We start from the raw sequence: 11512 nt of genomic DNA, 5'->3' as shown, positions 1-11512 counted from the left end.
ACCTCTCTTTGGAATGGGCACAAATATGGATCTCTTCCAATCAGTTGGCCAGACAGTTGCCTTCCAAATTTCTTGGCAGAGATGAGTGAGTGCCTCCTGTGCCGCCTCACTTTCTTGAAAGATTTCGATCTTTATTCCATCAATTTCTGGTGCCTTGTTCTTTGCCAATTCCTTCAATGCGCATAGAATCCTTCAATATAGCAACTCAAGGCCTGAATTTTTTTTGTCAGTTCTTTTAGCTTGAGAAATGCCAAGCATGTTCTTCCCCTATAGATTTTTTACTGTTCTTAGCACATTTCAATGTAACAGTTTACTTTGTCTTCTTGAGACAATCTTTGAAATCTTTTGTTCAACTCTTTTACTTCATCATTTCTTCCATTTATTTTAGTTACTCTACATTGAAGAACAAGTTTCACCGTCTTTTAACATTTATTGTGGTCTTTTCTTTCTTTCCTGTGTTTTTAATGACCTTTTGGTCTCTTCATGTATGATGTTCTTGATGTCATCCCACAATTTTTCTGGTCATAAGTGTGTTCAATACATCAAATCAATTCTTGAGATGGTATCTAAATTTGTATGGGATATTCTCAAGGTGATACGCTAGCTCTTAAGAATTTATTTTCATTTTCTTCAGCTTCAGGTTGAACCTGAGTGTAATGAGCAAGACCACAGAAGGGTCTTGTCTTGTTTGACTAACAATATTGAACTTCTCCATCATGTCTTTCCACAGATGTAGTTGATTTGATTCTTGCATATTCCATCCTGAGCGGTCCACATGTATAACTGTTTACGTTGTTGAAAAAGGTATTTGCAATGAGTAAGTCTTTGGTCTTAAAAAATTGTATCATAGGATCTCTAAACTTGGTTTCTATCTGCTGATCCTGTTGTTTCCAATCACCAGTACTTATCAAAGCATCTTGATTGCATATTTGATGGGCTAGCCATCTCTCATACTACTAGCTCCCAACCTTCATTTGTACACTCCAAATGCAAAAGTAGAAAAATATATACAGGTATCCCCTATTTTTCAAAAGTTCACTTTATACAACTTTGCTTTTACAAAAGACCTTACATTAGTGCCTCTTTTCATTAACCAACAGATAGCTGAAGAGGATTTTTCACTTATGAAAAAAAGGGTAGTAGAATCAGTGTGTTTTGCAGTGAGCTCTTAAAGAGGCAGCACACACCCCTAGCAGCATGGGTGATGACACCAAGCTTCTTCCTGAAGAACCACACTCATCATCTCAACATCAAACCACCACAACTGTGAACTGCTGTCTGCGAAAATTATAACGTCAGTGTTATTTTAGGATTTATGCGTTATTTGTTATGATTTGTTATTTTTTGGATCAAAAAAGCCACATAAATAAATAGCAATTGCTTCTTCACATAACATCATTTAAACTTACATATGTTATCACAGGAGCACCCTACTTTCCTCGTGTGGCACTGTAAGATAAGCACTGAACTGCTAACCACAAGATCAGAGGTTCAAACCCTCTACCTGCTCCTTGGAAACCCTATATAGGGTCACTACGAGTCAGAACTGACTTAACAGCACTTAACAACAACAGCTCCACTTTTGGATAGCAGAGGCAACCTGTATGGTGAACAGTAAGGAAAACCAAGTAATGTCAGTCTCTGTTATGAAAGGATCTGGAAGAAGAAAACTTATGCAGATGCTCCATCAAATGTTGATCCAGACTTCACCTGGAGAGAAGCATCATGCCTCATTTCAAAGACAATATATCAAGTCCCAAACTCACCACAGATAATCGAATAATGAAAGCTGTGGATTTAATTTTCATTGTCAGAGTCTCCTCTCTCACTCCAATGCCCTTAAGTCATCAGAAACACAAACACTCCTTGCTGAAAGGCTAGGATAATTTGCACATTTTCATTACTTGATCACTAGTGAAGGGCAGCTAAAACAAGAGGCTACTTATGTTATGAAAACAGAATAAATTGATCCAAGTATCTAATAAATGTACTAAATCAAACCGTCATCTGGACTTTGATATCCTAACAAAAGTCACTATTGTTGAAGATAAAAATAATCTCATATATTCAGAATTATAATGCCCCTTAGGCTGATTCATTTGCATTTCCAAGAAGAATTATGAGTTAAAATATATGGCCAAGACAGTACTTATGGCAGAATACTACACTCACCAGTTCAAAATTAAGAGTATCTGTGATCTCTCCTTAGCCTCAAGTACAAAAAAATGGTGTGGTAGGATCAGCACTAGACTGCAAACCACAAGGTCAGCAGTTCAAATCCACCAGCTGCTCCTTGTAAACCCTATACAGGGTCACTATGAGTCAGAACCAACTCGATGGCATTTAACAACAACAACAACTTCTTAGAAATAAATATATTTTCTATTTTCTAAACAGATCTGGCAAATTAAGATCTCATCATCCCCATAACCTAAGAACTGTTCTCCAATATACCACTAATCTCTAAACCAATTTTCAGGATCCTAAAATTTCAAGACCTAACCCAACCACACAATTTTAAGGACATAAACCTCAAGAATAAATCCTGCATTCCTTAGGATAAGTAACCATTTGAGGTCAAAAGGGCAGCATTTACAGAAGGGCAAAGCTCAGAAGGGTTAGAAAAGACAGAGGAATAGAAATGAAAAACATAGGAAGTAAATGGGATAAACGAAATTACATGGTGAGAATTGCAATCAATGTCAGGAAACAAAATGTGCATGAATTCCTGAATGGAAAATTGACTTGCTATGTAAACCTTCACCCAATTCATAAATAAAAAGTTACTAAATAAAAGAAAGAAGCCCTAATGGCACAATGGTTAAGCACTCAGCTGCTAACCTAAAAGGTCAATGGTTTGAACCCAACAGCCACTTGGGGGTGGGGGGGAGGAAGGGGGAGGATGGGAGAAGACCTGGCAATAAGTTCCCATAAAGATTGTTGTTAAGTGCTGTCAAGTTGGTTCTGAGTCATAGAAACCTGTATAGGGTTTTCTAGGCATGGCTGATGAGTTTGAAACGCCAACCTCGCAGTTCAAACCAACCTTGCAGTCTAGTGCATTAAGCCACAGCACCACACTAGGAGTTGGAAACCCTATGGAGCAGTTCTACTCTAATGTACACAGTCAAAATGAATCAGAATAACTCAATGGTACACAAGAACACGAATCAAGAATAGGCATTATACTGAATACTGTTCCACTGTGCCACCACCGGATATAGATGGTTTCAGCATCAATACTACACTACTACTTACGCGAGGAACTGACAAAAAATCTCTGTTATAAATATTGAGTTCAAAATTCACTACACTACAAAGGGACTTCAAAAAGCTCATGGAAAAAAATGAAATTAAAACAGAATGTAGTCTGCTGAAAGGAGAGGGGCAAGACTCTCATGATTCAATAGTGAGTAATCGTTATCACAACTAAATGCGATTGTGGCAACTATAAAGGTAAAAGTTTTATAGCAAAAAGGGGTGATTGGTCAATCTTACAGTCCCGGAGCAGAGGACCCTGGGACCATCAAGGATGAAGATCAGGAATGGAGTGTGGGACCCTACCCAGAGAAGCACACCAGAGATGGAGGTAGATATGATGACATGTAGAGAAGGAGCAGCTGAGGACTCTTAAGATTCTTGGAGGGAGAGGGGATGTGTGCTGGTGGCCCGGAAGCAGGGTGTGCCCTTTGGCTGTTTGAATGATTGTATATTCCTGAGTGTTTTGGTGCACATTCAAAAAAAGACCAGAGGAACAGAAGCAAATCCTGTTGAATGACATGAAATGATATGAAGCATGCAGGGAATTGTAATCATTGACATGAAACAAGCTGATGTTTCCCCATGTAGACTATCACTCAATTCACAATAAAAACTTAAAAAAACAATTGAATTATTTCACAAGCTTTTTGAAGCATCCATGCAGCTACTCATTTTTTACAAGCCCACACTCTCTGAGGTCTTGCCTCCTACTTCTCTGTCTTCACTTCCTAAACTGCAACCAAGGAGCCCAGTGGTGCTCTGGTTAAGTGCTTGGCTGCTAACCAAAAGGTTTAAATCCATGAGAAACTTCGTGAGAAAAGACCTGTTCACAGAAAGATTACCACCTAGACAACCCTACAGGGGAATTGCAGGTCTCTCCTCAAGGTAATGTAGTAGGAGGGAAGTATGCACTGGAGGCAACTAGGGTTACAAGAAGATAGGAATTTACAAAGTTTCTTCCTGTTTTTGACCAAGTATCAGGAGGAGTGCAATTGAAGCAGTAACCACAGGACTCATTATTGTTGTTGTGTGCCATGGAGTCGGTTCTGACTCATAGCGACCCTGTACAGGGTTTCCAAAGCTGTAAATTTTTACGGGAGCAGAAAGCCTCATCTTTCTCCCACGAACAGCTGGTAGTTTCGAACTGCTGACCCTGAGGTTAGCAGCCCGATTCGTAACCACTACGCTACCAGAGCTTCCACTAACCACAAGACTCATTATACTTCCAGAAAAATCTCAGGGAACAGCCAGTAAGTGTCAAAGTCAGAGATAAAGTTCTCCCAAAATATGAAGGCACTGAAGTAGTTAAGGATGACAAGGATAATAAATCACTACTGAAATGGCATCATATTCCACTAAAGTTCTGAAGTCTTTTATCAAGCAATCGCCAGTCTCTCTCTCTCTCTTTTTTTTTTTTTAATAAACTAAGGTAGTTCAAACCCACCAGCCGCTCTTTGGAAATTCTATATAGGAACCCACTTAATGGTATTTAACAACAACATACAAACTAATGATATCCAGTGTCTCTAAAATTTAGTTTCATTATACAACAAATATTTCCAGTAAAAATATGCAAATCAGTTCTAAAACAAAAAACCCTATGGGGTACTTCTACTCCATCATATAGGATTGCTGTGAGTCAAAATTGAACCAACAGCACATTAACAACAAGCTCCAACCACAATGGAATTTTTTTCAATTTCTCAAAACACTCAGGTTGTTTCCCCTTTCAGGACCTTCACCAGTACCATTTCTTCCACCTAGAATAGCTTTTCTCCTTCCATTCATTCTGTGGTCCTTTAGCTTTCACCCTTAAAAGTTACTTCCTCATCGAACTTCCCTGACTGTCCTTCGTCCCAGTGAATCTGGGTTAGGCTTTCCATTAGCTGTCCTCACAGCATTTATTAAGCAACAAAAATTAATTACTTAATAGTCTTTCCCAGTGGACCATAACTTCCATGAGGATAAGGACAGCGTCAGTTTAGTTCACTGCTGTATCTCTAGCACATAGCACAATCAACTTTTTACGTTGTAGGAGCTCAAAAAGTCTTGCTGAATAAATGAAAAATGGGATCAAAAAGTCATCTGCTTCGGCAATACTAAAAATTTATCCTACAGATATAGTTACACATGCAAAGGGTCCAATATACATGGTTAGTCACTGAGCATAGTTTGTAACAGCAAATGACTGGAAATAGTTTAAATATCCATATGTATTGAGCATATAAATATAATGCTAAATCTCTTTATTGTCCACAAGGAATGGCTGTCAAAATAAATTTAGGGAAAAAAATCCAAGTAGTATGAATGGCATTCTACTCTTTATTTTTTTAAAAAAAAGGCCAAAAAAAATATGTGCATTTAACTGTACACGGTATCTCTGGAAAGAATCTATAACTACTACCTATCTCTGGGAAGATAACTAAGGTAAATGGTAGACTACTTACTATATGCCATTTTTTTACCTTTTGAATTTTGAACCATATGTATTTTCTACTCAAATAATAAAACTTACTAAAAACATTCCTGTCCTGATTTTTAAGACAGAGGTATTAGTTTAAATATCTCATACCTGGATCTTCAACAACAAACATCCTCTCTACTAGGTGAGCATTGGCAAGATGAAAGTGGAAAGAAGAAAACTCAATTATCCCAAAATCTCAGGTGTACTGTTCATACTAAACTGTACGACTTTAGAAGAAAATTCCATTTTTAAAACTAAGTGCCCCAATATGAATAAATAGGGAAAGTGCGTTCATGATTTTAATCAGCGGGGATTATCGGATTCCATAATTTCTGTATGCATAAAGAGTAGGTCAGTAACTTTGTACTGAAGAAATATCATAAATATTGACTAAAAACAATCATATTCATTAAGGGACCTCAAATTCTAGATTGAGCTTAATCTGAATCCACAAAGTTTAAGAAACTTAAAAAAAACCAATTACAAGAATGGGGAAGTCTTATACATATTCCTTATAAATATATAAATTTGACAAGCATTCAAGATGATTTTCAAAAATGATCTATGACTGGATTTAAACACAAATCCAATAATCATATTTGCTACCACAATCAAAGTGCTAGACCAGAGTCAAAGCCTTTGATAGGTGAATTTGCTGGTTTCCCAAACCTGCATATCAGAAACAGATACTTTAAGCTAACAAGGGCAAGAAACAGTCGAATTCAGGGCTATCAAAGAGAGGCTTCATTTTGGGGTATTTCCAATATTATAAGGGTCATAGTCATAAATTATATAACCCATTCATAATCCATTCCCACACAGTTATGGAAAAAAAAACACAACAGTATGTGTTATTACGTAAAATATATTGTTCATAGCCGTTCTAAATTATACTAATTTTGCCAAGCCTATACGGAGTCAATTTCTAGCTTTTATATTTGATAACTAATTTGCGTCCACAAACTCTTTTCAAGTACTGAATCACAATCTTGACATCCTAATGCTGACAGCAATGTTGTTGTTAGCTGCTATCACGTCATGGTGATTCCATACAGGAGACTAGACCACTGGGCTCCACAGGGTTTTCGTTGGCTGATTTTTCAGAAGTAGATCACTAGGTCTTTCCTTGTCAATCTTAGTCTAGAAGCATCACTGAAACCCCTGCAGTATCATAGCAACAGGCAAGTCTCTACTAACAGACAAGTGGTAGCAGGATTTGCGCATGGCCAGGGAATTCAACCCAGATCTCCCAAACAGACGGCCAGATTCTTCCACTTGAACCACCACTGCCTCCTAAGACACAGACATTAGCACACACACCACCTTTTTTCCCTGCTAACATTGCTTTTGTCATAAGGTTCTATTTAACATTTTTAAACATCCCTCTATAGATCATATTGAAGTCCTGGTCTGGCGCTGTGGGTTAATGCACCAGACTGCAAAGTCACTTTGAACCGCTAGGTTGGTGGTTCAATCTCACCAGCTGCTCCTCAGAAACCCTATAGAGGGTAGCTATGGGTCGGCACTGACTCGACGGCACTCAACAACAACCAACGTGGATTATATTAGACACTGCAGTGACACAGTACATGCTCATCTATTAACTGAAAGGTCAGCAGTTCAAAGCCACCAGCCATTCTGCAGGAGAAAGATGGGACAATCTGCTTCTATAAAAATTCCAGTCTTAGAAACCCTATGGGCAGTTCTACTCTGTCCCACGGGGCCACGATGAGTCAGAACCAAATCAATGGCAGTGGCCTGGATTTCTGTTGATGTTGTTATTACAGATTATTATGAAGAAGTCCTTGTAAATTTAAGTTGAGCCAGTGGGTGGGGCAGAGGGAGAGGGGGCATGTCAGAAATCCAAGTCTTCTTCTTCAATGCCCAGGACATTCACATTGAGCAAAGACAGTGACTCTGGCTGCATTTAATCACCAGATGAATAAGTAACCGATGTGAATTTAGAAGAATCATAAAGGGCTGTGAGAAAACTCAATAGAGAGTACTGCCTCTAGTGCCTTGCACAGCAGCTCTCAAGATCTGCCAATGAACCTCGTTTTGATACAGAACACCCCATCTACTTTAAGCTGAGGCATAGCCCTCAAGAGACAGTCAACCGAGACTCTCTGCCAGCTTCTGCTCCGGAGTTGTGTGAAGAACAGTAGCAACAAGAGCCTACTTTGAGAAAGAGATTAACAATCACACTCAAGAATAAAAGAAGTTATTTGGCAAAGGGATGCATGTTGCCAAAATGTTATTCACAGCTTCAAGGTCCCGGTTGTGTGTCTCTGCAACTTTGCTTTGCTTTGACAGAGTCCATTCTCTGGCCCAGGAAACCCAGCTCAGCTTCTGTAATCCTCTCTATTTGGAACATTCAAGAATCTTTTCACTGGGTGGTATCACACTGTGACAAGGACAAGATGTCCACAAGAGACTAAAAAGGAGGGGGGAAATGTGTAATTTGCTATTTTCCACTTAGAAATGGTTCCATGGAAAAAAACGTGACAGGATAGGAAAAACAGAAATCATTATGCTAAAGAAGCAGGCTATACAAGAAGCTTGGCCATAGCTCTGACCCTCTATAACTTATCTCAAAACTGCTCTAAATAACAAATCGAAATGATACACTGTAAATTGAAATGACAATATAATGTCAAACAGGTTTTTATTCCAAAATAAGTATATATACAGCATATTCTAGAGCTCAGCCTGGGGTTAGGAGATGCAGCCTAAACCAACAGTCCATGAATTTCTGAATTACGTTAGATCAATCAGAAAACAGACCCAAGTATACCAGGTCGCTCTCAACAGACAACTAACTCAGAGAGTCAAGAAAGAACAACTGACCAATTTATCTTCATTAGGAACAAGGACATCTCTCTCTTCCCTTCTTCAAGTTAAAAGTTATAGTGCCATCAAGTCCGTTCTCATTCACAGAGACCCTATACATAAGGTCTGCCAACCTTGTAGTCCGCAGTCCAGCGCTGATCCTACAGTGCCACACGAGGAGTCCCTTCTTCAAAGTCATCTGTAAAATCTGAGAACTGTTCATGATCCCTTCCACCCTCCCGTGCATTTCACCTTTGTGCTGACATCACAAAGTCATCAGTGCCCAGAGTAAACACTAATCTGTATCAAGTGGGAGGCAAAACTAGAATCTGCCCCTCTTAAGCAAAGCCACAACAGATTTCAAAACTACCAAGACTTCCAGGAACACATATTCCATGCTAAACAGGTTTACCAATGGGAAAAATAGTTATTAGAGCTCTATGCACCCCCTCAGAAAAAAAAAGGACAACCAGAATTTCAAATGAGTAGGAATAAAGAAGCTGAAATTGCCCATAAACACACTGGTCCTCCACCAACAGTCAACAATACCAGAGTGAGGGGAACCAAGCAAAGCGCTTAACCATCAAATACTGTTTTTACCCTTGAACTCTCAGAGTTTCACGAAGAAATTCAGAATTTGTCGGGAGTAAGATACTCTGGAAACTAGAGGGCACAATACTGTATTCTCTCTAACACACTGCATTCTCCCACGGTCCCCACAAACCAAACTCATGCATCCCCAACTCTAAATCTCCCTATTTCCATTTTGACAGTGCAACATAATATGAATGATAAACGATGCTAAGAAAAAATTTAAAAACCAACTGTTCCCTAGCAAATAAGGGACAGAAGTCCTTGCATGCTGAGGAAGAATATTATCTCAGACTTGAGTTCGGAAATCACTTTTTGTTGCAACCACTTTATCCCATTTGATTAACACAATCTTTTAGTAGCAGGGAGGGACTGGACCTATATTTCAAAAGGAGAAGAAAAAACAATGAAATCAGTTTAATGATTTGCCTCACAAGTTACTCAATGAATCAATAGGTGGGACAGAACAGTCCTTATTCCCTGAGATTCTTTTCTCATTGTAAAAGGAGTTAAAAATCTCCAAAAACACTTAGTAGTTATTCACAAACCAAAACAGTAAGGCAGAAATAACAGCATGAAGAAGGGGGAGGGACGGGGGTGGGCCCTGGTCCTAGGGAAGGCCAAAGAAGGCAAATCATTCAAATCCGTTTAAAATTATGAATCCCAGCATCTATCAGCTTTTTCCAGGTACCTAATGGCAATAATTCTTGGAAACACCATACAGGGTCGCTATGGGTTGGAATCGACTCGACGGCACATAACAACAATGCAATGATAGCCTTTAAGAATATTTCATCCAGATCAGCAACTCAACCATACACACTGTCCACGTCCAACACTTGCCGATTTCCATCTTTCCCCTCTTTACTTCTCACCACTCTCCCCCACGCCTCGTGAACCTTCCATTCTAGATGCTCCCGTGCGCACTGCAACAGTTATCAATTCAACCTTTAACTCAATCCCCAACGCGGTCAGGATTCCCTTTAGTGTAAACAGTTTGCCGAGCCGTCCTCCCAACCACAAATTTTCACCCAGCTCCAACAACAACAACCCCCAAAAAAGTCACACTGGCCTCCTCACCCAGAGCATCCTGCTAATTTCTTGTTCCCAACAGGTCCTCCCTCCCCATGTCCCCTTTTGCGCACGGTTACCTCGTTCCTCACCCGGAGTTCCCGTCTTACTCACCTTACCCAACCCTTCAGGAGCCTTTATTTCCTGTCTCTCAATAACCTTCCCCTCCTTTTCACTGACTGTGCTCGCCCCAAGCCAATTCCCGACCACTCCTCCCTACTTAAGATTCCCCACGCCCCCTCTCCTCCGGGCTCTTCAGACTCAGCCCCCAGGCCCCTGTCCCTCAAGCTCCGCCTTCAGGACCCCTCTCCTCCTCAAGTCCCTCCTCCAGAGGCCCCTTCTCGCCTCAAGCCCCGCCCCAGTCCCTACGCCCGGCTCTTCCTCCCACTCAGGTCCGCAGGTCACTTCAGAGACAGACCCAGCCGCCCCCTTCTCTTTCCAACCTGGACGCAGCTGGCTCCGAGAGCGAGTCCTCCGTCACCTTCGCTCCGGCTTCCTCCGGTCCCGCTCGCCCCTCGGCAAGCTCCTTTTCTAGCCGCCGCCGCCGCCGCCCCTTTTGCCAACCCGGAAATGGATCTGCTCCCACCGTCCCCAGCGTCCTCAAACAAAATGGAGGCGGGGGAAAAAGGAGGAGGGGAGCAGGGAGCGAGGATTCCCTAAACGCATGCGTCCTTGGAAGGCCCGCCCCTGCCGGTTCTCCTAAAGGCGGAAACTGTCCTATTGTCGCCATCTTGAGGAGGTCACAGAAATTCCGTTTGCCAGGTGAAAGGAGGGTTTGCAACTTTGGTTGCAACTGGAATCACCTGAAAATTGTAACAAAAACCTGATGACTAGTTACACCTTTGCAAATTCTGGTTTATTGGCCTGGGCTGTGGTTTAGACATTGGAACTTTTAAATTTCCGCGGGTGATCCAACATGTAAAAGTGGAGAACCACCGAACTAGAGAGTCTTTCTTGAGTGTACCCCTCTTAGGTCTTTATTCCACCGCATTCCCTCGTTGCTGTTGTTGTTAAGTGCGGTGAAGTCGGTTCCGACTAAACGGCACTGTGTATAGGGTTTCCTAGAAGCGGCTGGTGAGCTTGAGCCAATTTTGCGGTTCAAACCGACCTTGCAATCTAGAGCATTAACCCACAGTGCCCCGTTGTTGTTGTTAGGTGCCGTCGAGTTGGTTCCAACCCATAGCGACCCTAAACGGCACTGTGTATAGGGTTTCCAAGGAGCGACTGGTGAGCTTGAACCACCGACCTTGCGATTCAAACCTACTTTGCAGTCCCGAACATTAACCCACAGCGCCACAC

General features: G+C 41.0%; 1 protein-coding gene across 3 annotated transcripts in view; it reads right to left on the bottom strand.

Moving 5' to 3' along the window:
* Window positions 1-10824, bottom strand: part of WIPF2 (WAS/WASL interacting protein family, member 2) — a 59230-nt gene extending 48406 nt beyond the window's left edge. Inside the window, exon 1 of one of the 3 annotated variants that reach the window (XM_006832583.1) lies at window positions 10657-10824. The gene's annotated coding sequence lies outside the window, so the exon portion shown is untranslated. Of the gene's footprint in view, window positions 1-10222; window positions 10360-10656 lie in introns of those variants that run through there. The other 2 variants (XM_006832584.1, XM_006832582.1) reach the window with 2 other exon arrangements.
* Window positions 10825-11512: the final 688 nt, after the last annotated feature.

The sequence above is a fragment of the Chrysochloris asiatica genome, unplaced genomic scaffold (assembly GCF_000296735.1).
Source record: "Chrysochloris asiatica unplaced genomic scaffold, ChrAsi1.0 scaffold00007, whole genome shotgun sequence".
Lineage (NCBI taxonomy): Eukaryota > Metazoa > Chordata > Mammalia > Afrosoricida > Chrysochloridae > Chrysochloris > Chrysochloris asiatica.
Note: the sequence above shows the minus strand (reverse complement) of the source record. Positions and strands in the feature narration are given on the sequence as shown.